We start from the raw sequence: 24692 nt of genomic DNA, 5'->3' as shown, positions 1-24692 counted from the left end.
AAATGAATTACTCACAATTTCACACCTGCAAGCTTTTGAATTGAATCAAATTTAAATAAAATTCACAAATAGCATCTATGGCACTATTTGACACTATTTGAAATAGTGCCCTATACCCAACCCTACACCCTCATTTCACTCCACCTTGTCCCCTTGTCCCCTTGTCCCCTTGTCCCCTCCAACATCTTGTCCCCTCCAACACCTTGTCCCCTCCAACACATTGTCCCCTCCAACATCATGTCCACCCCATGCCACCATATCCCCTCTCCTCTCCATCCTTGAACCTATAAATAGAGCACTTCCCCCTTCTCTTGGACACACCACCCCACCTAGCAGCATACTCCTCTCCCTCCTTGAGCCTCTCCTCCTCCCTCCTTGCCTCTCCACGGCCCCAAACATCGCCGGAGTGCACCCGGCGGCCACCCTCTAAACTGCCCAGATTTTTGTTACCATAGCCTCCAACTCCTACCCCATCTTGTAGCCCTTGAAGAGAGCTTTCCAACGCAACCAACCACGCCTCAATCCGAGCTCCGAGGTGAGAGAAATCGCCCCCGCAAGCTAGCAGAGTCGGGAGGAAGACGACGGCCCAGCGCCGTCGGATCCCGATCCGACGCGCCACGTGCGTCGCCCGCGCCGGACATGCATGCGCCATGCATGCGTGGCCCAGGCCGCAGCTGGGCCGGCCCACTTCGTTTCCCGCCCCCAGTTTAAATTCAAATTTCGTTTATTTCTTTTTAGATAATTTGCTATCAGATGCTTTGCTATAAATTGAATAACTCCAAATCTACTTGGCCAAATTTTACAAACTTTATATATTTGGAAAGCTTAGAGTTTTCTCTACACAATGCCACTGGAATAAAACCAATATCTGTTGTAGAATTAAAGTAGCAAAATAAACAAGACATGGACTTTTCTGCCTTAGAATAATTATTAAAAATCAACCACAAATGATTTTAAGTTAATTCCAACTCCTATAAGTCACATTACACTTGTACTAATTGTTTATGCAAAAATATACCATGCTTACTTTGCATGATCATGCCATAGTTTAAATAAAGGACTATATGGCCATTTCTAGTCAAAGATATTGTCCAAAACTATTAATAAATCATAGGGGAGTTTTTCTCTCACTTAAATCTTGTCATGAACAATTCAAAATGAGGTAGAGAATCTGGTCATTTAAGTCTCATATGAATTGTTGATGATATTAAATCTTTACCATATTAGGATTAAATTGTATGAGGTGCTTTACCTCCTTTAAATCAATTTTTCTTAAATGATGAGTATGAAGAGGTTGACTTAGTCAACCTAGGTCATATATTATTCATGAGAGAAATTAAATCTTAATAAGATAATGAAAGGAAATTATTTCTCTAAGTAATTAAAAGTAACACCTTAATTAGCAGGAGAGGAACTTAGTTTCCTTAAATAAGAAAAACACATCTACCCACTCCATAGTAATGTGTGAGGCTAGTTTAAGTTGTGTAAATTGTATGAAGTGTTTCACTTCATTTAAATCTTGTCCCAAATACTTTCATATGAAGTATTGACCCCTGGTCAAATACTCTTACATGAAATACTTGGTGAAGTTAAATCATAATCAGCATTGTTAAATAGTATGAGGTACTATACCTCACTTAAATCATTTTCTCAAATGATGATGATGAATGGTTGACTTAGGTCAACATGAATTCATGTGTGATTGTTTGAGAAATTAAATCTTAAGAAGATTTCAATGAGAGGAAATTATTTCTCAAGAACCATATGGAAACTATCATTTACATATATAATGAGAGGAAATTATTTGTCCTCAAGCAACACCACCAATGCACCCTAATTATATTAATTGTGTGCTTAGAGTAGCTTGTGTGAATATGTGTGATAGCCATTGAATTGTTTGGTGATTGTATCCTCGTATTCGTATTTTAGACGCTAGTACCGAGGAGTATCAAGAGGAGGAGGAAGTCTACTTTCAAGGAGAAGAAGACCACTTTGATCACCTCAACCACCAAGGCAAGCTATATTCTTGCAAGCTAACACCATTGCAAGTTCTATTGTTGCAAGATAATACTCTTGCAAAGTGCAAAGCTCACCATGAGCAAGGCATTACCCATTTACTTTATGTTTATGATCATATTTCCAGTTTTACTTTACCAGCTTTACTTACTTTTGTTTTATCAAAGTATTTTTGATTCATGATTTACTTGGTCTAGATATAGAGTAGAACAAGAGCACCAAACTTAGCCTAGAAATTTATAAGCTAGATAGCACCCCTCATGACTAGTTGCTAGTGCTAACAAATAAAATTGACTACTCTAGATGGGAACTTGTGAAATGAAATGACTTTGAAAACCTTGGAATGATGAGTCATTCTATTGAAAGATTTTGAAGGTGAATATGACTGGTGAATGACATGGTGAACTTTACCAAAAACTGATGGTTGGGTTCGGATGCGATACCATTCCAATTTTACAAGTACCCCCACAATACCCGATAGGGTAAGGCTTAGCTGGAAACTTATGTATTTTAGTATGGGTTCCCTCTGAACAAGCGTCATAGGGGTTATGCCGAGGCTGCCTCCATTGAAAGTGAAATGACGTGAAATGAGGTGAATGTCCGGCCCAAGCCCTGTGCAGTTCCCGGGTTGACGGTTTGTTTCCACCGGGAGGCCAAGCTCATGGGGAGAGGTGCCTATACTAGGGTATGTAAATGAAAGGTTAGGATTGGTAGTTCGCGTACTGCGTACGATAAATCAGGGCCAGTTACCCCTGACGAACTATTGCAATTGTTGTGGCACAAGTGTACAACCTCTGCAGAGTTAAACCTATTCGAATAGCCGTGTCCTCGGTTATGGACGGTTGGAAAGGCCATACTGTTCCGTCATCAGACCATTTTCAAAAATGTGACATGTGAAGGGTGACTTGTGATTTGAACTTAAAATGGTGATTTTGAATTGAAATACAACTGAGTTGTGGGAATGACACTAATGTTCCCACTTGAGTTAGTTGGCACATGAAGAGTTTTTATTTCAAATACTTGTGAACTAAAATTGGCTTTATGCAAAAGAAACTAGAGCTTAGCACCCCCTTACCAGAAATGTTAGTACTTACATTAGTATTAGTTTGCGAGTACTTTAAAGTACTCACGGCTGTGTCCCTGGCTATTCGAATGGCCAGACTATGAAGAGGAGCAGCAGTATGAAGAGGATGGACAGCGGGACGTCTACGACAACTAGGACTACTCCTGACGTCAAGCGTTGGCCTGTGGACTAGAGAGTCCCTTCTATTTACGCTTCCGCTATGAAACTATGAACTTTGTGTATGTTGATCAATAGATCAACTATTTGTGTAATATGGATCATGTGATCTCTATTTGTAAGACGACTATGGTATGTAATGAATGATGACTTATGATATTCAACTGTTATGTCTCGCAACAACAATATTCCTGGGATTGCGATGTATGGCATAACAGGCATCTGGACTTAAAAACCCGGGTGTTGACAACAACGTACCTGCGCACATCTCCGACGACCGCCGGAGCTCCGACGATCTCGCCGACCCCCTACCGCCGCCTCCCGTAAGCCTCCCTCTCGCCGGAGAAGATGACCTCTCTGGGCCGTCGATCTCACTTCTAATCGCACGACCAGCAGCGCTCGTACCGTTTCGCTGGAAAATTCTCAATGACAGGTGGCCCCCACCATGTCAGCTGGCCCGCTGCGAAGCTGGGCCGGCCCATTTCCTTCCCGCACTGCCCAGCCCGTTAGTTTTCCCGCCAGCCCACGATTCAAATCCAAAATGAAAAATAGGAAAATATTGCAATCTGATGTCAACTTTGAAATTTAATAGGGACAAATTTACTGGGCCAAATTTTACAAATTTTATATATTTGGAAACCTTAGGAAATTATCTACACCATGCCACTAGATTGAACCCTAGATCTGTTATAGAATTAAAGTGAGAAAATAAACAAGGCAGGGACTTTTCTATCTTAGAATAATTATTAAAAATCAACCATAAATGCTTTTAAGTTAATTCCAACTCCTATAATTCACATTTTACTTTTACTAATTGTTTCTGCAAAAATATGGCATGCTTACTTTGAATGATCATGGCCTAGTTGAATTAAAGGACTTTATGGCTATTTCTAGTCAAAGATATTGTCCAAAACTATTAAGAAATCATATGGGAGTGTTTCTCTCATTTAAATCTTGTCACTATCAATTTACAATGAGGTAGAGACTCTGGTCAGTTAGGTCTCATATGAATTGTGGTGATATTAAATCTTTACCATGCTAGGATTAAATGGTATGAGGTGCTCACCTCATTTAAATCATTTTCTTAAATGATAAGTGTGAAGAGGTTGACGTTGGTCAACCTAGGTCACATATTATTCATGAGAGAAATTAAATCTTAATAAGATAATGAGAGAAAATTATTTCTCTAAGTAATTAAAAGTAACATCTAAATTAGTATGAGAGGAAATTATTTTGCTTAAGTAATAAGAAAAACACATCCACCCACTTAATAGAAATGTGTGATGCTAGTTTAAAGTGTGTAAATCATGAGTGTGCCTAGTTTAGTAAATTAGTTTGGTATGATGATTGTGTACCCCGTATTCGTATTTTAGACGCTAGTACCGAGTAGTATCAAGAGGAGGAGGAGGTCTACTTCCAAGGAGAAGATAACCACTTTGACCAATTCCCCAACCAAGGCAAGATAATACTCTTGCAAAGTGCAAAGCTCACCATGAGCAAGGCATTACCCATTTAATTTATGTTCATGATCCTACTTCCCAGTTTTACTTTACAAGTTTTATTTACTTTTGTTTTATCAAAGTACTTTTGATTCATGATTCACTTGGTTAGTATTGGATTAGTACATGAGTATCAAAGTTAGCCTAGAAGTAAAGCAAAGTACTTAGCACCCCTCATACCTAGATGCTATTGCTAAATTAAAAATGACTACTCTAGATGGGAACATGTGTTTATGAAATAATGATGTTGAAAACCTTGGAATGATGAGTCATTTCCATTGAAAGATTTTGAAGGTGAATATGACATGAATTAGACTTGGTGAAATGAATAAAACTGATGATTGAGTTGGATGCGATACCATTCCAATTTTTGAGTACCCCCACAATACCTAATTATGGGTAAGGCTTAACTGGAAATTTATGTGTCTTAGTATGGGTTCCCTCTGAACACACATCATAGGGGTTATGCTTGAGGCTGCCTCCGTTGTTGCGAAAGGATGTGAATTGAGGTGAATTGTACGGCCAAGCCCTGTGCAGTTCCCGGGTTAACAGTTGGTTTTCACCGGGAGGCCAAGCTCATGGGAGAGGTGCCTATACTAGGGTGTGTAAGTGAAAGGTTAACGGTTGATGATCCGCGTACTGAGTTACGATTATTCGGGGTTTATCCCTGACGGATGTAATCAAATGTTGTGGCACAAGTGTGCAACCTCTGCAGAGTGTAAACCTATTCGAATAGCCGCATCCGCGGATATGGACAATTGGAAAGGCAATACTGTTTCCGTCATCAGAATTTATATCTTTGTGACTGGTGAATTTGAACTTGAACTTGAACGGTGACTTTGAATTTGAATTACAACAGAGTTGTGGGAATGACACTAATGTTCCCACTTGAGTTAGTTAGCATATGAGGAGTTGTTTACTAAAATGTTTCTCAACTAAAATTGGCTTTATGCAAATAACCTTAGAGCTTAGAACACTCTCAATAGCAATGTTAGTACTTACATTAGTATTAGATTGCGAGTACTTAAAGTACTCACAGCTTTGTCCCTGGCTATTCAAATGGCCAGACTATGAAGCCGAGCAGCAGTACGAGGATGACGATCAGCAGGACGTCTACCACAACTAGGAGCTTCTAACGTCAAGCGTTGGCCTGTGGACTAGAGAGTCCTTTTATCTTTACGCTTTCGCTATGAACTTGTGTTTGTTCGTTGATCAATAGATCAACTATTCGTGTAATATGGATCATGTGATTTCAATGTGTAAGACATTATGGTTTGTAATGAATGATGACTGTGATACTTAACTATTATGCCTCGCAACAACAATTTCCTGGGATTGCGATGTATGACATAATAGGCATCCGGACTTAAAAATCCGGGTGTTGACATTGGTTCTCAACTTTGAAGAACTTATTGAGTTAGATTGATCTAACATATTGATAAATCCAAAATGCATCTCTTTTTTCTAGTACTTTGCTTGTAGTTTTGCCCCAAATCGAACCTTAACTTGGAATACAACTTCATTACTAATGATGTTTTTAGCAAAATCCCCATAATGTATTTTTTCGCGGAAAACAAACGAAGGAAGATAAGGCAAAGATACGAGAGAAGTTTTTATGCGAAAGATGGAAGATGAGGCACAGAAGTGCACCAGAAAGCCACCATGACATCAAATAGGGTCCCTGGTGCGGGCCCACCCTATGGCTGCGCCATGGGGGCCATCTTGGCCCATGTGGTGCCCCTCATCCTCTCCTTCGATGAGACTTCTACATATACCTAAAAACTATGTATTCCAGCAACACGAAACTTTTCGCGATCCAGAGCGTCATAACGAGCGAAACATGTGTGGTTGAGAGTGATATCTCGATTGATAGCTAATTGGTATTCTTGTGCTCCTATCGTGTCGAACTATAAATTTGATCTAATACTCTCCAACGAAGATTTCAGCGATCCTCCTTGTGGACGTCACTGGTTAACCTGATAGAATGATTGGGAAGAATGATAAATCCAAAGTTAGAGATATGTGCTTGCAGCTAAGATCTGTGGGTTTAATTGATCCGTACTTGCAGCCATCTTGTTTCCAAAACCAACAAAAACATGAATCCATAAATTATGGTAGCTATTGTTAGTGATGAGGGTTAGAGGTGCGAGTTTTCATACCACTTCTATGTTCGGGGTTGAGGTTCTTAGTTATGTAGACTGCATATTAGATCAAGGAATAATATTGTGCATTATGACTTAGGTTATTTCAATAAAGTAGAGAGTAGTCTTGTGTTGCTAACTGATTATTGAACCCGAAGAAATATCAAAGAATTTTTTTTATCACGGAATAATCACAAAACTACCTATGACAACGATTCAAGGACAAAACAAATGTACAGACCTAATACAATCTAGAATTTTTAATCATAAAAATCAGAAGACCTCTACCAAGATATTTTCTATTCCATGCATTTAGAACTCTCGGCGCGATATTCGATATTACAAGTACACGAGGAGAAATACATATACCCTATAATATATCTAAGTGTCAAATTCAATCCATAAGGGCATGTGATTTTATTCTTCTCGGATTTAGAGAGCTTTAATTCAATCAAGGTTTTAAATTGAAAAAAAACATGGAATCAATTAATGTAATTTAACACAGCAAACCTTGGTTCAACGTAACTACAATTTTAAATAAGTCATTAAAGTTGTATAACAAAGAACAATGTATTCTTGACATCACTGTTGTATTGTTATTGTTTTAAAATTTCATCTAAATGTATACCAGATTAAAGTGCATATGTACGAAAAAAGTTATAAACAAGTAAAGAAATTGAGTATAAATATATGATGGCGTCGTATCTTATGCATCCTGTTGGTTCGTGCATCCGTACATCCCGGTCAATTATGACCGGCTGATCAAATCGTAGCGCCTAGAGTTGCTTCGATGTAATATTCTAAAAACACACCCGCGCTGCCTCCATAATTAGGCTTGTAAATTTGCATCGGCACCCCTGCACCACCGTCGACCGCACAATACGCCCGCACCCTGGTTGTACCCCACGATCGATCAAGTGTAGTTGCAGGTTGCGATCTCCATGGCGACGACCCGCAGCTAGATGGAGAAGTTGTCGGGCGGCCGGAACTCTAACGGGCACAGGATCCTGGAAGTTGTTGGCTTCAGCCCGATCGTCCAGCACGGCTCTCGCCTAGAATTTTCGGAAAGGTTTGTACGTCAAGCCGATTCAATCTTTGTTGATACAAAGTGGACGAGGTATCTCCTTCCAAGACCTAGCTTATCTAGCGACTAGCAAAAGCTAGCTAACTAGTTACGGAACCTTATTCATCTGGATTTCTGTACTCACAACATGCAAAAACACACTTAGGCAGCATGGTTCTGGATTGCTAAAGGCTAGATTAGAATTCCCTATATATTGTACCAGGACTATCTTAATTGAAACAGCAGCCACAGGCGTACGCTAAGCGGCATAAGTAGATTGAATTGCTTCAGCAATATTTTATCAACTGAAATAAAACTTCATGATATCTTATAAACAAAAACTTTATGATATCTTATCAACAAAAACTTTATGAATATTGTACAGTATTTACCAACATAAATTAAACTTAATGAATATATACGTATTTGTGCAGCAATGGATTCTAGCAATATCATGCAAATGCAGATGAATGGGGAAGGATTTGGCACACCCATTAAGAAAGCAAGTGTTCCTCTCTCTGTAAGTCAATTGGTTTCATTGACCATGAGTATATTCAGCTCAATTATTTACACATGAAGGTTCTTACCGATTCATTGTTTTATGTTGAAGTGTTCGTCTTTTACACCTGAATGTGAAGATAATTTGAAGCCTAAATTGGGGATGACATTTGAAGGACTAGAGGCCGTGGAGAAGTTCTACAAGAACTATGCACATGAATCTGGTTTTGGAGTTCATGTTGGACAGCAGAAGAAGCTAGACAAAGAGGTAGTTCGCACTAAACGATACATGTGTAATAGGGAAGGATTGAAGTCTGAGAAAGGTAAAGAGGTTGCTGGGCCATCAAAGAAAATGCGTAAGAACACGGCGACAAGATGTGGTTGTGATGCTTATATCTTTGTGAAGTTGTGTGGTAATGATACCTACAAGATAGAGTCATGGGTTGAGCAGCACAATCATGGTCTTGTGTCACCTGATAAGCGTCATTTGATTAGATCAAATTGTCAAGTTAGTGAGAGGGCAAAGAATGCATTGTACACATGTCACAAAGCAAGCATAGGCACCTGTCAGGCTTACAGGCTCCTCCAAGTCAGTGAAGGCGGGATTGATGGTGTTGGATGCACAAAGAGAGACTTCCAAAACTACTATCGCGACCTCAGATATAAAATCAGGAACGCAGATGCGCAAATGTTTGTTGCCCAACTAGCTAGAAAGAAAGAAGTTAATTCAGCATTCTTCTATGATTTTGAAGTGAGTGATGAAGGAAACTTGATGTACGTGTTTTGGGCAGATGCCACAAGTAGGAAGAACTACAAACACTTTGGTCGCGTGGTCTCGTTCGACTCTACCTACACTACAAACCAATATGACATGATATTTGCACCATTTACAAGGGTTAACCATCATTTACAAAGTGTGTTTTTTGGTGCTGCATTTTTACTAAATGAGCAGGAGGAGTCATATGTTTGGTTGTTTAAGACCTTCCTGAAGGCAATGGGAGGTGAAGCGCCAGGACTCATCATAACCGATGAAGCTCGTAGCATTAAAAATGCAATTGATATAGTTATTCCAGGCATAATACACAGATTGTGCATGTGGCATATAATGGATAAACTTCCAGAGAAAGTTGGGCCAATGATCAGAGAAGAACCTCAATTCTGGAAGAGGATGAACGCATGTGTATGGGTGACAAGGTATTAACTTGTCAATGCCTACGAATAGTAGACTAGGGTTTCTTGTAATGTAGAGGGCAAGTAGATCTCGAAGGTTATCAGCCGAATAATACTCGACGAAATAAAACTAGGGTTTGCTCAACAATGATTCGATGATCTCTCTCGTCCCTCGACTCCCCCTTATATATGAGGCGGAGCCGAGGGATTCGTATTGTACAAATTACAGAGTCCGGGGAGGTTTCTAACTCATCCCGCAAGATTACATACAACACTTCCTATTAGAACTCTAGCTTTCCTTAATAACATCTTTGGGCTTCCGAGTCTTCTTATTCTTCGGGTAGTTGGCCTTCAGTAAACCCCGGGTACTATCTCCGGCAGGCCCATTGGGGATGCCTATGTCAGTAGCCCCCGAGATTTTGCTTGAGTCGTAGAGTCAGGTAAAATCTCCCCCATTTATTTTTACTCGACAACTTTAACTTGTCTATATTTCTTCACATGAATTTCTATATTGTACAGGGATAATGGTAGTTGGGGCTAGTTCATCTGACGGATCAGGTACTAGTTAACTGCTCTAGTGGCAATCCGCAAAAACCTACTTCAAGATCACGTCCCTGGACATGATCTCGGTGATACTGGTGTAAACTTCGACAGGTGCCGCTTAAGGTCTTACCATTCTGTCGAGTCCCAGTCAATTTTATCGAGTCCACAGCGCGTCCGCTGGGATATTTCTTCACATCTGTTGATGTGGAAAAAAGTAGCAGAGCGCAGTCTTTGGCGATGCCACGCCGCACAGAACGGATCTGGGGTCTTACCTTCGCAGTGTTTTGCGGCATTCAGAATTTAGTCGCAACTTTTGGCGTTCTGAGAATATATTGTCGAGTGCTTATTCGGCTGTTGGAATAGCACATTTCATCGAGTGAATTTCTGACTTATATTGCTCTCCCGATGGGAGTACATGTAGAGTTATCTTTATAACTCGAAATATGCTCCTTCTTCCTTCTTTTTCTTTCTTTCTTTCTCTTTTTTCTTTTTGATAATTTTCATCGGGCACGCGAACAACGTTTCCGATGGGAGTAGCCCCCGAGGCTACAGCCAAGGACTTGTGCTTGGTTGTAGGCTCAACATTCTAGTGCACATTGTCGCTATTTTGTCATTCTTTCTCGATATTCTCTTCTTTTTATCTCTCGGGTGCGCGAACAGCGCTCCCGATGGGAGTAGCCCCCGAGCTTATGAATAAAAGCTTGCGTTTGATCATAGGCTCCCGCAATTTCTATACTATCATATTCGAAATTTATTTTTTTCGAAGTAGCCCCCGAGCATTTGGGCAAAAACTTGTATTTGATCAAAGGCTCCCGAAGTATTCAACAACTTCTATCGTCAATCCTCTTTTATTTTTCTTGTCGAAATTTTCTCCCTTGGTCAAAGTTACTTCATTGCTATTAAAAGTCGCAATTTTTCTGCCTTGTGGGTCCATTGTTTCCGCCACGTTGACACGTCGTGCAAGTGGGGGACACACGTCCTCCGCTTTTCCTGGCGCACGTACTGTAGCGCCTGTTTAGTTCCATCCTAGTAGAATTACTTTTTTACCCTTCATCTGCAGGACCTTTTTTCACCGCACGATTTCCTCATCCAACGGTGTATTGCTCTGCCAAATTCTTATATAAACCTTTCTTCCACCTCCGTTCGCACCTTCGCTTGCGCCGCACCTCTGTTCCCCTTTTGCAAAAACTTTCTATTGCGCCCAAGTTTCCCCTGAGCTTCACCTGCGCACGAGCTTCGCTCCTCCGGTGCTGTTGATGCCACCACGCGGACGACTCACTCGCCACAGTACTCCAGAGTCCAAGATGGCCGTTGAAGGCGTCGAGTGGGAGAGATCCAAAATCTCCAACCAAGACATCAATATGCTGAAAAGGCTGGGCCTGACGAAGGAGGAAGGCGCCATCCGCTTTCCCAGTGAAGAGAGCTATCCTTCTCCACCGATGGAGTACCGGGTTAGTTTCGTCGACCATCTCATCCGCGGTCTTTCCACCCCAATCCACGATTTCCTTCGTGGCCTCCTCTTTGTCTACGGGATTCAGCTACACCAGCTGACTCCCAATTCTATTCTCCATGTCGCCATTTTCATCACTCTCTGCGAGTGCTTCCTCGGAGTCCCTCCTAACTGGGCTCTGTGGAAGCGCATCTTCTGTCTTCGCCGCAACGGCTCCCACAACGCTACTTACAACATAGGTGGCGTTGTTATCTGCGTCCGTACTGATGTCGAATATTTCGACGTCAAATTCCCTGACTCTGTCAAAGGGTGGCGCAAAAGGTGGCTCTACATACACGAAGAAAGTGCCAATTCTGTTGAGCACAACATAGTCCCTTTTGATGGAAGTGCCAAAATTCTGCGCCGCCGCTCTTGGGATGCTGAAGCTTCTGAAGAAGAGAAAACGGCGACAGAAGCTCTTATGTCCCGTATTCATCAACTTCAAAATACTCGAGGCAAGGAGCTGTCTGGTGTCCAAATCACCGCCTACTTCCTTAGGATTAGAGTGCAGCCTCTTCAGGCGCGCAAAAATCCCCTTTGGACATATGCTGGTGCAAATGACGCCAATAGGCTCTCCAAGGATCTTTCTGTAAAGGACTTGGAGAAGCTTATTCGAAGAATTTCCTCGCTCAGCAAGAAGGATCCGATTCCCTCCTCTTGCCGCGTGGAACCATACAGTGCCGCCAATCCTCTCCCTCAGGTATTTTATCTTCTCGAATTTTTGTCTTGCTCTGAGTTTTTCCTGCGTCACATTTTATTGATATCTCTATAATTTTTCTTGTCGAAATTTTTCTGCAGAACCATCCTACTTTGGCTTCCCTTCCTCCTCTTCCTGAGGATGGAGAAGTCGATGAAAGGGCTATCATCACCGACGACAACCAAGATGCCCCCTCATTTATAAATGAGCCCGTAGATTCTCGGAAATCTGCGGGTTCATCCGAAAAGGAAGCTGCCTCCGAAGGCACTATGTCGGCACAATCTCCTCCTTCTGCTGTGTCTCCAAGGCACAAAAGGAAAAGGGATAGTGTCGAAGATTCCGGCACCTCCAAAGCCGAAGAAGTTGATCCTTCACGTCAGAAGGCGGCTTATGATCCATACCTTGAATCCCTTATCAGCTCGTAAGTTGTCTTTACTTCTTCTTATCCTTGTACTCGAAGTTTTTTGTCTGTCTTACTTTTTATGTTGTCCTTTTTTGTTCGCAGTGATGATGAGGAACAACCACCAACTCTTGACGTGGCTGCTCGAACGAGCTCGTCACGTACTTTAGTTGTTTCGGAGACGCCAGCTGAAGGAGAGAAATCCTCGCCTCCTCAACTGAATGTTGGCGCTCCCACTCCATCTTCTAGCCCTATTGTTCCTTCGCCAAAAAGGACAAGGGTAGAATCAGTTGTGGAGCCTGCCCTCGAATTGGGTAGCTCCTCCAATTCTTTCTTGAACGACGTAAGTTCTTAATCTGCTTAGCACTGTCTATATTTCCTCTTGTTTCCTTTTGCATGCCTTCGTATTTTTCCCATATCGACATATTTGCTTTCTTTTTCTTTCTTTGACAGCCTATGGTCAAAGAACTTCTTCGCATTGGTGCCCAATTTGTTGGGTACCGTGAATATGCTAGTAAGACTGAAGGTACTACTTTTTCTATGACTCCTGCCTTACGATTTCCTGCTCCTGCTTTGTTTGTATTTTTGACAGCTTCTTGATTATTATGGCAGAGAAACTTGCAGAGGCCAACAAGCTTGTCGACACTCTTGCTCAGAAACTGGAGCAGAGTGAACTGGCTCGCAAGAAGGCTGAACTTGACGCCAGCCAAGCTAAAGCAAAGGCTAAGGAAGCCATAGCCAAGGCTGCTGGTGTCGAAGAGCTGCAAAAGAGGCTGGCTGATGCCGAAACTGCTTTAACTGACCACAAAGCTTCCCAAGCTTCTCGTGAAAAGGCGATCACCAAGCGTTTGATCGCACAGAACCGGCGCTTTGTCGGTAATTTTTCGTACCCTTCTATCTTTTCTTTTGCTAGGATTAATTTTTCCTTCTTGCTGTCGACCAATATACATTTTCCTCGGCAGCCAAAACAAACCAAGATTTTGAGCTTGAAGATCCCGACGATGATCCTCTTCTGGACGCCCTCTCTTTCCTGGAATTTCATGGAACTGAAGTTCGCGAAGGCATGGATCATGCTGACGCGGGTTTCTCCAAGTTGTTCCCCTACTTCTTCCCCATGAAAGAGGAGCCTAAAACTTTCCTTGCCCTTGCCAAGGAATTTGACTCGTCAGAAGATCTTGGACTGAAGATGCGCCAGGAAAACATGAAGGTTGCCGTTGAGAGCACTATCACCTTGGTTGCGGACAGCCAACAAACTGTTGACTGGACGAAAGTTGGCGCCACCGAACAAATCGAACAAACTAAATGGCGTTCGTTGATCAAGGCGGCCAAGCCCAACGCAAAGAAAATCCTGGCCTATCTCGGGATCAAGCCAGCTTCGACTCCTAGCTCATCAAGGCCGGAGGTCTAGTCGAAAGCTTCTTCTTTTATTTTTCTTTTGCTTTTGATGCTGTCGCCGAAGTAGCTATTTGGCGACACCTATCCCACTAGCTCAATCTTGTAATGCCTTGTAAATATGCTGAACGATCAATGAAAATTCTATCTTGCTTGTTGATTGATGTCGACCTTTTTGTTAAATTTCAGTTGGTGTTTGATAACTATACTCCGTCTCCTGCTCCTCCCGATGTTTTGCCTTCTCCTTCTTGCTCGACGAAAAATCTTGCTGATACTGAACCTGTCGAAGAGTCCTTGTCGCAAGAATTGGATGAACTTCGGCAGCAGCTTCAGTATGCGAAGAGACAAACGCTTGTGATGATGGAACAGTCTCGTAAGGCATCTGAAGCCGAAAAGATTGCGCTTCAACAAGCTCAAGAGGCCATGGCTGCTAAGGAAATCGCTCATTCTGAGGCTGAAAAGGCCACTACTCGAGAAAATTTTATGCTCGAGTTAATGAATGAAGCCAGTACGGATATGTCTGGTATGCTTGTCGCATCTTTTGTGTGAAACTTTGACACTTTCCATCCTTTTACTGCGTCTCTTAAAGATTTCTGCATCGTTGCTTAACAGGTTCCTTTATTGATGCTGCGGCCGAAGAAGAGAGGGTAAATACTAGGACAAACTTCCTTGTTAACCTTACCCTTGACCATGGTTCTCTATTCTGGGCCACCCCAGATAAGACCCGACAGATTGTCAGATTTCAGGATCGCACCTCTCAAACTTGCGACTTCCTCGACTTCTGTACCGGGACCTTGTCGATGGTTTATAACTCCATGTTTCCTCGAAACGTTCAGCCACAAACTCTTCCTGAGCTAATGGAGAGATTTAAGGATCCCCACAAGATCCATGGTTTTGTCAAAGATCAACTAGTTGCTGGCGCCAGGTTTGCCCTTATCATGCTTCAGATATGCCACTCAAAGCTTGACCTGACCCAAGTTGTTGCAAAAGTTCATGAGAAGGTAAGGCATCGAAGAGTTGGTGTCGACAGAATTAATACGAAGGTTTCGCCTGTAGCCAAAGAGATGATTGAGGATCTCCTTCGGATGGACGCCGACTTTTTTGCAGACGGTCATTATGCTGACTTTCTTGGCGCTGCTCCCGAAGAAGGCAGGATTACTATTGATAACATATTGAATCGTGACTAATTTTTCTCCTTTAGTAGACAACTTTTCTTTGTAAACCACGATTGTGATTGTATTGTAAAGCGATCATCCTGTTTCTATATTTGTCCAGCCCCCGAGCGTGTCGGTGCCTATTTTCTATACTTGTGTATTGCGAGGTTTTTTAACCAAGCCATTTATTCAATGTATAGTTTTGGCGAGTATCAGCCCCCGAGCTTTTTTGTCGATAATTTTTCTTGACTCGCGAGGTGTTTAATACCAAGGCGACTAGACCATGTTGACTGTACTGTATTTGCGGGTGCGAGCCCCCGTGTCTCGCATGATTGCTATTTTGTATTTTTGTTTGTTTCGCGAGGTATTTTATACCAAGGCGAGATATTGTCGGGAATATGTTTTGCAAGTCTGAGGCCTAAGCCCCCGAGCCTGCCGAAGAAATGTATATCTCAACTATCTTTACTATATTGCAGCACCGCGAGCCCGCCTCATTAAAAACCTTTCCCGGCCCCACTCGGTGCCCCGAAAAAGGAAAAGAGTGCGTCTGAAAACTCGCGGGCGTTTCAGTACATTGAAGTTTTACAAGGACTATATTTCGACTCTGGGCGTAGAACCGCCTGAGCTGCGCCACGTTCCAAGGGTTTTGCTCCTCCACCCCTGTCTTCTTATCCTTTATCCTGTACGCTCCTCCTCCGATTACTTCTGTGACGATGTAGGGTCCAAGCCATGGTGACTCGAGCTTTTCATGGCTTTTCTGCGTGAGCCGAAGGACTAGGTCTCCCACCTGAAAGGATCTTGGCCGCAAACGTCGACTATGATAATTCTTCAGGTCCTGCTGATATTTGGTTACTCGAGAGAGTACTTCATCTCTAGCCTCGTCGAGTGCGTCGACGTCATCTTCTAGCGCTTTTCTCGACACCTCTTCATCATATTCCACGACTTGTGGAGAATCGTGCTCTACCTCAATTGGTAACACTGCTTCCGCTCCATGGACCAGGAAGAACGGGGTTTCTTGTGTCGCTGTGTTTGGTGTTGTTCGTATGCTCCATAGTACACTGGGCAGCTCCTCTGGCCAGGTATATCGAGCTTTCTCTAGTGGCCCTAGTAAGCGTTTCTTGATGCCATTGCAGATTATTCCATTGGCTTTTTCGACTTGGCCGTTGGTTTGCAGATGTGCAACCGACGCAAAGTTTAGCTTGATACCCACTTCTTCGCAATAATCTTTGAACTCATTGGATGTGAAGTTACTGCCGTTATCCATGACGATGCTGTGAGGCACTCCAAACCTGAAGACGAGACTTTTCACGAATTTAACTGCAGATGCCCCGTCTGGTGAGTTTATCGGCTTCGCTTCTATCCACTTTGTAAATTTGTCGACAGCTACCAACATATACTCCTTCCCTCCTGGCCAAGACTTGTGTAGCTTGCCCACCATATCGAGGCCCCATTGAGCAAAAGGCCAAGACAAAGGTATTGGCATCAGCTCTGCTGCTGGGGAGTGAGGTTTTGCGGCAAACCTCTGGCACGCGTCGCAGGTCCGTACTATCTCCTTTGCGTCCTCTATTGCTGTCAACCAGTAAAATCCCGCTCGGAAGACTTTGGCAGCAATAGCTCGGCTACTCGCGTGGTGACCGCAAATTCCTTCGTGTACGTCCTTCATGATCATCCTTCCTTCCTCGGGTGTGACACACCTCTGTAGTACTCCCGAAATACTTCGTTTGTATAGCTCCCCTTTGACCACAGTAAAAGCCTTTGATCGTCTAATAACTCGCCTTGCTTCAACTGGATCGTCGGGTATTTTCTTCTTCAGGATGTATGAGATGTACGTCTGCATCCATGGTATCTGTATCATCATGACCAGGTCCTGATCTTCTTCTTCTTCCTCTTGCTCTTCGTTGGTAGCACCCGAGGGTTTTTTCTCCTTCTTTTTTGGTTTTGTCGACTTCGTAGATCTCTCTGCTATCTCTTCCCAAAATACTCCTGGCGGCAGTGCAAGGCATTGCGACCCGATGTTTGCGAGAACGTCGGCTTCGTCATTGCTCAATCTGCTGATATGATTTACTTCGCATCCATCGAACAACTTCTCGAGCTCGTTGTAGACTTCCTTGTATGTTATCATACTATCATTGACTGCGTCACATTGGTTCATGACTTGCTGAGCCACCAACTGCGAGTCGCCGAAGATTTTTAGTCGAGTAGCGCCGCAAGCTTTCGTCATCTTCATCCCGTGTATGAGGGCTTCATATTCTGCCTCATTGTTAGACGCGTTTGGGAACGTCATCCTCAGAACGTATTTCAACTTGTCGCCTTCTGGTGATATTAATATCACCCCTGCGCCAGCTCCTTCTAATCTCTTGGATCCATCGAAGTTCATGGTCCACGTTCTCGACAAATCTGGTGGTCCTGTGTTTTGCAGCTCCATCCATTCTGCGATGAAGTCTGGCAAAACCTGCGACTTGATTGCTTTTCTTTTTTCATACGTGATGTCCCGAGGGGAAAGTTCTATTCCCCAAAGGGAGACACGACCCGTAGCTTCTGGATTGTTTAGTATATTTGACAAGGGAGCTTCATTGACCACTACGATCGGGTGTGCCGAAAAGTAGTGGCGCAATTTTCGTGCTGTTGTGAATACTCCATATGCTAGCTTTTGGTACTGAGGGTACCTTTGTTTTGAAGGCGATAAAACTTCGCTGACGAAGTATACTGGCCTCTGCACTCCGTGGAGTTTTCCTTCTTCCTCCCTTTCGATGACAAGTACCGTGCTCACCACCTGGGGTGTGGCCGCAATATATAGCAACAGAGGCTCCTTCTCTTTTGGCGCCACCAAGATTGGTGGTGTCGAGATTTTGCGCTTGAGGTCCTCAAAAGCTCTGTCTGCTTCTTCGTTCCATTGGAACTTGTCTCCCTGTTTGATCAAGGCGTAAAATGGTAACGCCTTTTCTCCTAGCCTGGCGACGAATCTGCTTAAAGCTGCGACTCGCCCGGTTAACTGTTGTACTTCTTTCAACTTCGTTGGCTTCCTCATCGTTACGATGGCCTGTATTTTCTTGGGGTTTGCTTCAATCCCTCTTGCTGATACTAGGAACCCGAGAAGTTCCCCTGCAGGAACGCCGAAAGAGCACTTTGTCGGGTTCAGCTTGAGGCAGAACTTGTCGAGGTTGTCGAAAGTTTCCCTCAGGTCCTCAATTAAGGTGTCGCCTTTTTTGGATGTTATGACGACATCGTCGATGTATACTTGTACATTTTTCCCTATCTGCTCTGCTAGGCACTTCTGCATCATTCGCTGATATGTTGCTCCCGCGTTTTTCAACCCGAAGGGCATTGTTCGATAGCAGAACACGCCGTAAGGGGTGATGAACGCTGTTTTCACCTCATCATCTTCTTTCAATCTGATCTGGTTATAACCAGAATAAGCATCCAGGAAGGAAAGACGTTCACATCCTGCCGTGGAGTCGATGATTTGATCGATCCTTGGGAGGGGAAAGTGATCCTTTGGACAATGTTTATTGAGACACGTGAAGTCGACGCACATGCGAAGGACCTTCGTGTTTTTCTTCGGCACCAGCACTGGGTTAGCTACCCATGTGGCCTCTGTATGTATTTCTTTGATAAAACCTGCTTCTCTGAGTCTGTTAATTTCCGACAGCATAGCCTTGCGGTTTGGTTCCGAAAAACGCCGCAAAGGTTGTTTGATTGGTTTCGCGATTGGATCCAAGTGTAGGTGGTGCTCGGCAAGTTCCCCGGGTACTCCTGGCATGTCAGCTGGACACCATGCGAAGATTTTCCAGTGCTCACGGAGGAACTCGACGAGCGCGCTTTCCTATGCGAGGTCCATGTTATTTGCGATGGACGTCGTTTTTTTCGGGTCTGTCGGGTGGATCTGTACTTCCTTGGAATCCTTTGCTGTGTTGAAGGTTGACTCCTTGCTAGGCCTCCCCACATCTGGTAGTACGTCGTAATCTGTCGTGAGCTGTGACTCCATATATTCTGCTTGCATCCCGAAGGTTTCTGAAAGCCGATGAAAATCCTTATCACATTTATCGGAAAGCGAAAAGCTTCCTTTAATCGTGATTGGCCCCTTTGGTCCGGGCATCCTCCACAACAGGTATGTGTAATGTGGTACTGCCATGAACCTAGCGTATGCTGGGCGCCCCAATAGAGCATGATACTGTGATGGGAAATCCACGACTTCGAACTCCAACCTTTCGATCCTGTAATTCTCTCGGGTGCCAAACTGAACGTCGAGATTGATCCTTCCCAGTGGGTAACTTGGCTTATCTGGTGTGATGCCATGAAATCGTGTATCCGTTGGTTTGAGGTTCGCCAAGGATATGTTCATCTTCCTTAGTGTATCTGCGTACATAAGGTTTAGACTGCTTCCTCCGTCGATGAAAACTCGCGACACGTCGAATCCTGCGATCACTGCTGGCAAAATAAGTGCTGACTGCCCTGGTCGAGGAACTTGCTGCGGGTGATCCGCAATTGTGAAACCGATGTCCTGTCCTGACCAATTGAGATACTCGACTGTTGGTGGAGGCATCTTCTCTGCCATGAACACCTGCCGCGAGATTACCTTCTGAGCTCTATTGGATGGTCTGCCTTTCTGAATCATTGAGACCGCTCCATGTGAGTTGGGATCGACATATGGTGGTGGTGCTGGTGCTGCCGCAATTCTGAGCTGGTGCCGATTTTCTTCCATGATTGCGGGAGGGGGTGGCAAGTGGATCTAACTCCTAGGTCCTTGGGGATTTCGACTTGCTGCCTGAGCGTGAGCTTGCGCAGCAACCCTCATCATCGCTTGAAAGTTCCGACAATCTTTCTGTAGATGTCCTGACTGCCTTACCCCATTGTTGTCGACGAAAAAGTGCATCTGGCATGGGCCGTTCATCATATCCTCAGGGGTCACAAAGGGCCTCCTAGGTCCATTGTTTGGCCTATTATTTCGCGAGTCATCTCTGTTGTCACTTCGCTGTCCGTTGCTGCGTTGGTAGTTATCTCTGTTATTTCCTCCAGTGCCTGATCGAAACCCAGCCGAAATTTGGCCAGGTGGATCGTAACTCGAAAATCGGGAAAATCGTCGCCTGCCCTGGTAATTTCGACTGCGGTCCTCCTCTGGTGACCTGTGTCGCTTATTATGCACAGCATCTTCACCATCTGCCCATTTGTTTGCTATCTCCATCAACACTGACACTGTTTTTGGGTTGGTTCTCCCCAGATCCTCCACGAAATCTCCTCGCCGGACTCCTGCAACGAACGCGTCTATGGCTCTCTCGTCAGATATGTTTTCTGCCGAGTTTTTGATGATGTTCCACCTTTGGATGTACTTCCTCATTGATTCATCATGCTTCTGTCGGCATGATCTCAACTCCTCGAGTGTCGCAGGTTTTTTGCAGGTAGACCGAAAATTCTTGATGAATATCTCCTCGAAATCAGTCCAGTTGTCGATGGAACCTACTGGAAGCTTCGTTATCCAAGATCTTGCGGCTCCACTCAAGTGCACCTGAATGCTCTGCATTGCCGTTGCCCTTGTGCCGCCAATTAGTTTCACTGTCTCGAGGTAATCTACCAGCCAATCCTTAGGATCCTGCAATCCGTCGAATTTTTTGAAATTATCGGGTAGCTTAAACCCTGAAGGCACCCGAGTTTTTCGGACCCTTCTAGTAAAGCATGGTAGCCCACACATATCTTCTTCGGCTAAGTCTGGAGAGTGTTGATGTTCCCTTCTATGTTGTCGTGCCCTGTCTACCCTTGCCTGAGCTTCTGCGTCCCTTGCTTCACCTGTTCTCTCGGGAGCTGCTGCTGCAACCGCGGGTCGTGGACTATTTTGCCTTGCTGATCCTTCAGGAGGCGTCGATGCGAACGCTGTTCCCATGGCTCCAACACCTGCCATGGCCATGTTATATAGTGCTTCCCTTGGATCTCCAGGAGGTGGCCTGGATGCGAGGATAAAGGCTTGTGTCGCCATATACCCAGCTTCCGGTGTTTTGGGAATAATGTTTCCTCTCGTGTCTATTGACATAAAGGACATGTCGAGGTTTTGAACTAGATTCTCTCTTTCTGCTTCTGGTATGTTTTGCAGCCTTGACCTTGCCCTGTTCCGAGCTTCTCTGTGACTATCTCCCGAGGTTCCTGGGTGTCGGCTGAGGTCTGCCCTTCGCCTGCTTGACGCGGAAGCTGCCTCCCTTCTTTTGTTCAGAACCTCTGTTTGTTTTTCTAATTCCCTTCCAGCTCGAGCAAGTCTATATTGGTATGCCTGCAATTCCTCGACCGTGGCGGTTGTCGCCATTGGTTCTGAACCATCCATAGCTCTTGCGGCTCTGTCCGATGCTGCTTGCGGCAACTGAACTATCAGACGTGGTGTAGGCCCGACGTATTTGTTGCCTAATCCTCGCCTTAAATCAGAGGGATCGACGTATGGATTTCCCAAATCATCGAAAGCCTCCGATGTTTGCTCCTGTTCACGACTTGCTTCTCCAATGACGTAGATTTGATGATATTGAGAATTCTGCGCCTTGCTGGATTCGGTGACACCATCATAGAGATTGGTGAAGACCTTTCCAATGGTGATAGATTTGTCGATGAAGTCGAAGCTGTCGACGCTTTCAGAATCGCTGCTTATATAGGAGTCCGCAGACGACTCAAAAGACATGTCGCTGAAGATCTTGGCGAGTTTTTCGCTTGCCTTGGTGCTGACGAAGCGTGGCGAAGATGTTTCTTCGTCGCCTGACTCGACCGATGATGCCGAGCTCGAAGATTCAGTATGTTCCATAGAAAACTTCGGGAAGGTTGGAATTTCGAGACGATAACTTCCTTCCTTCCCGACGCGAAAGTGGAACCTCCCGAACGTCATCTCCATGGGCTCCTCCGGATATGTATATGCATCCAAACGGGAGGGCGGGTGAGGTACAAAATCAACGAGACCGGTTTCGATCTGTTTACCTCTGTCCAAGATGTTGCTTGCTGCCGATGAAGTCGACGATCCTGAACGTGCCATCGATATCAGCTCCTTGTCGCCTCTAAATCCCACAGACGGCACCAATTGACAATGTATTAACTTGTCAATGCCTACGAATAGTAGACTAGGGTTTCTTGTAATGTAGAGGGCAAGTAGATCTCGAAGGTTATCAGCCGAATAATACTCGACGAAATAAAACTAGGGTTTGCTCAACAATGATTCGATGATCTCTCTCGTCCCTCGACTCCCCCTTATATATGAGGCGGAGCCGAGGGATTCGTATTGTACAAATTACAGATTCCGGGGAGGTTTCTAACTCATCCCGCAAGATTACATACAACACTTCCTATTACAACTCTAGCTTTCCTTAATAACATCTTTGGGCTTCCGAGTCTTCTTATTCTTCGGGTAGTGGGCCTTCAGTAAACCCCGGGTACTATCTCCGGCAGGCCCATTGGGGATGCCTATGTCAATGGGGTTCAGAAACTCCAGCCGAGTTTGAGTCGGAGTGGAATTCCGTAATTTCAGACTTTGGTTTGGAGGATAATGAGTGGTTTACAAAAAGGTTCAGCCTTCGTGAGTCATGGATACCGGCCTACTTTATGGACATATCACTGGCAGGCATTCTCCGAACAACTTCAAGGTCGGAAAGTGCAAATTCATTTTTAACCGTTTCATTCATCGCAAGCTCACCCTTGTTGAGTTCTGGCTACAGTTTGACACAGCTTTAGAATGCCAACGCCAAGAGGAGTTGATAGCGGACAACTCAAGCATCCATAGGACCCCTCAATTAGTGACACCATGGGAAATTGAGAAACAAGGTAGTGAAGTATTCACATATGAGGTATTTGAGAAATTTCAGAAACAAATTATTGCTGCGAGGAACCATTGTTGTGTTCAAAGCATTACACAAGATGAGGGAATAAAAATAGTGACCTTCAGGACCGGTGCTAGCAAGATAAGGGAGGTCCGTTGTGACATAGCAACCATGATAGCTAATTGTTCATGCAAGTTATTTGAGTCCCATGGAATTCCATGCCGCCATATTATCCAGGTGATGAGGATGGAAAATCAAGAGGAGCTTCCCACCTTCTATATTATGGAAAGATGGCAGAAAAGGTGTAAAAGGTACAAGAAAAATCATAACCATCATTACTCTTACTTTGTTGAAAATCATATGACTAACGTTTAATTTGTTTTGTAGAGAAAGTGTTTACGATGTTCAGGGTAATCTTCTAGAAGAGAAGCCCGTAGACTGTTTGGATGCAGCTGCAAGGAAGAAGATTTCAACAGTACGCAACAAGTTGAAAGATCTAATCCAAACAGCCAAACAATCAAATGAAGGCATGGACTTTTTATTATCAAGTGTGTTGAGTATTGAGGAGCCTCTAAGGCAAAAGGTTCCTGCTGCGGTCAAGCACACTAGGCAAGAGGAATACGAGGCTTTTATTGGTTGCAACATTCCTAATGAAATCAACATACACCCGCCAAACGATGTTCGTTCGGTAGGGAGAAGTAAAAGAATAAAGAGAGGAAAGGAGATGTATGTGGAAGAACAGAAAAAGAAGAAGAAACAAGTCAAGCCCAAGGTCGCACGCATGTGCAGAACGTGCAACACGCTAGGATTTCATGATAGTCGCAAATGCCCAAGCAAAAATGTTCAAGAAAAAGAAATAAATGTGCAAGACATGCATACTGATGGTGCATCATGAAAGTTGCATCTCTTGCAAGAAAAAACAAAGCTTACTAGTAGCACTGTTTTATTTTTGAAATGACTTCGTGTAATGGATCATAACATTTTTTGTCCAAGTGTTTGTCTTACTAGTGAGCAGATTTGAGCTTGCCGCTTTGTTAGTTGAGTTACAAAATATGTCAGAGGGCAAATGATTGGATACTGCCTTCGCCAGCCTCTCTTCTAACCAAGATGGTGTAGTGTTGTTTGCTCTATCATACACGCCTTCATTATTGTCGATTCAGTAACACTTATTTGATACTCGTAAACTGAATCTGCGCATATGTCCAACATACTATGGCCTAACTCTACTAAGTTCAATACAGCATGTGGCCTGACTCTACTATGTTCATGACAGCCTATCTCAAATTGCAAGTACATCAAAGTATAAACAATATTTTCTTTCTGTTATTTCCATTCGCAACAACTTACAGTCCTTCTAAAAAAATCAATGTTGCCAATGTTGTACATTCGCACTGTATCCCTACAGTACACCAGAACAAGGGAAATTTCAGGTACAACAACATATATCACCCCTCCTGTTTCCATATAAATAGTACATTTTCTAGAGATATTGAGGCCTCTTTCTGGATTGATGACGCCACCAAAGCACCGTCTGAATCAAGAATCAGTGGGTTATTTGCACCGTCTGAACTATGTAGGGAGAAGTAGAACTATTCAGCCATCAATCGCCTCCACT

General features: G+C 43.8%; 1 pseudogene; it reads left to right on the top strand.

The window, feature by feature from the left end:
- Positions 1-8395: 8395 nt before the first annotated feature.
- Positions 8396-23972, top strand: LOC127340193 (protein FAR1-RELATED SEQUENCE 5-like; annotated as a pseudogene).
- Positions 23973-24692: the final 720 nt, after the last annotated feature.

This window comes from Lolium perenne, chromosome 3, assembly GCF_019359855.2.
Source record: "Lolium perenne isolate Kyuss_39 chromosome 3, Kyuss_2.0, whole genome shotgun sequence".
In the NCBI taxonomy this organism is placed as follows: domain Eukaryota; kingdom Viridiplantae; phylum Streptophyta; class Magnoliopsida; order Poales; family Poaceae; genus Lolium; species Lolium perenne.
This window is presented reverse-complemented; position numbering and strand designations above follow the sequence as displayed.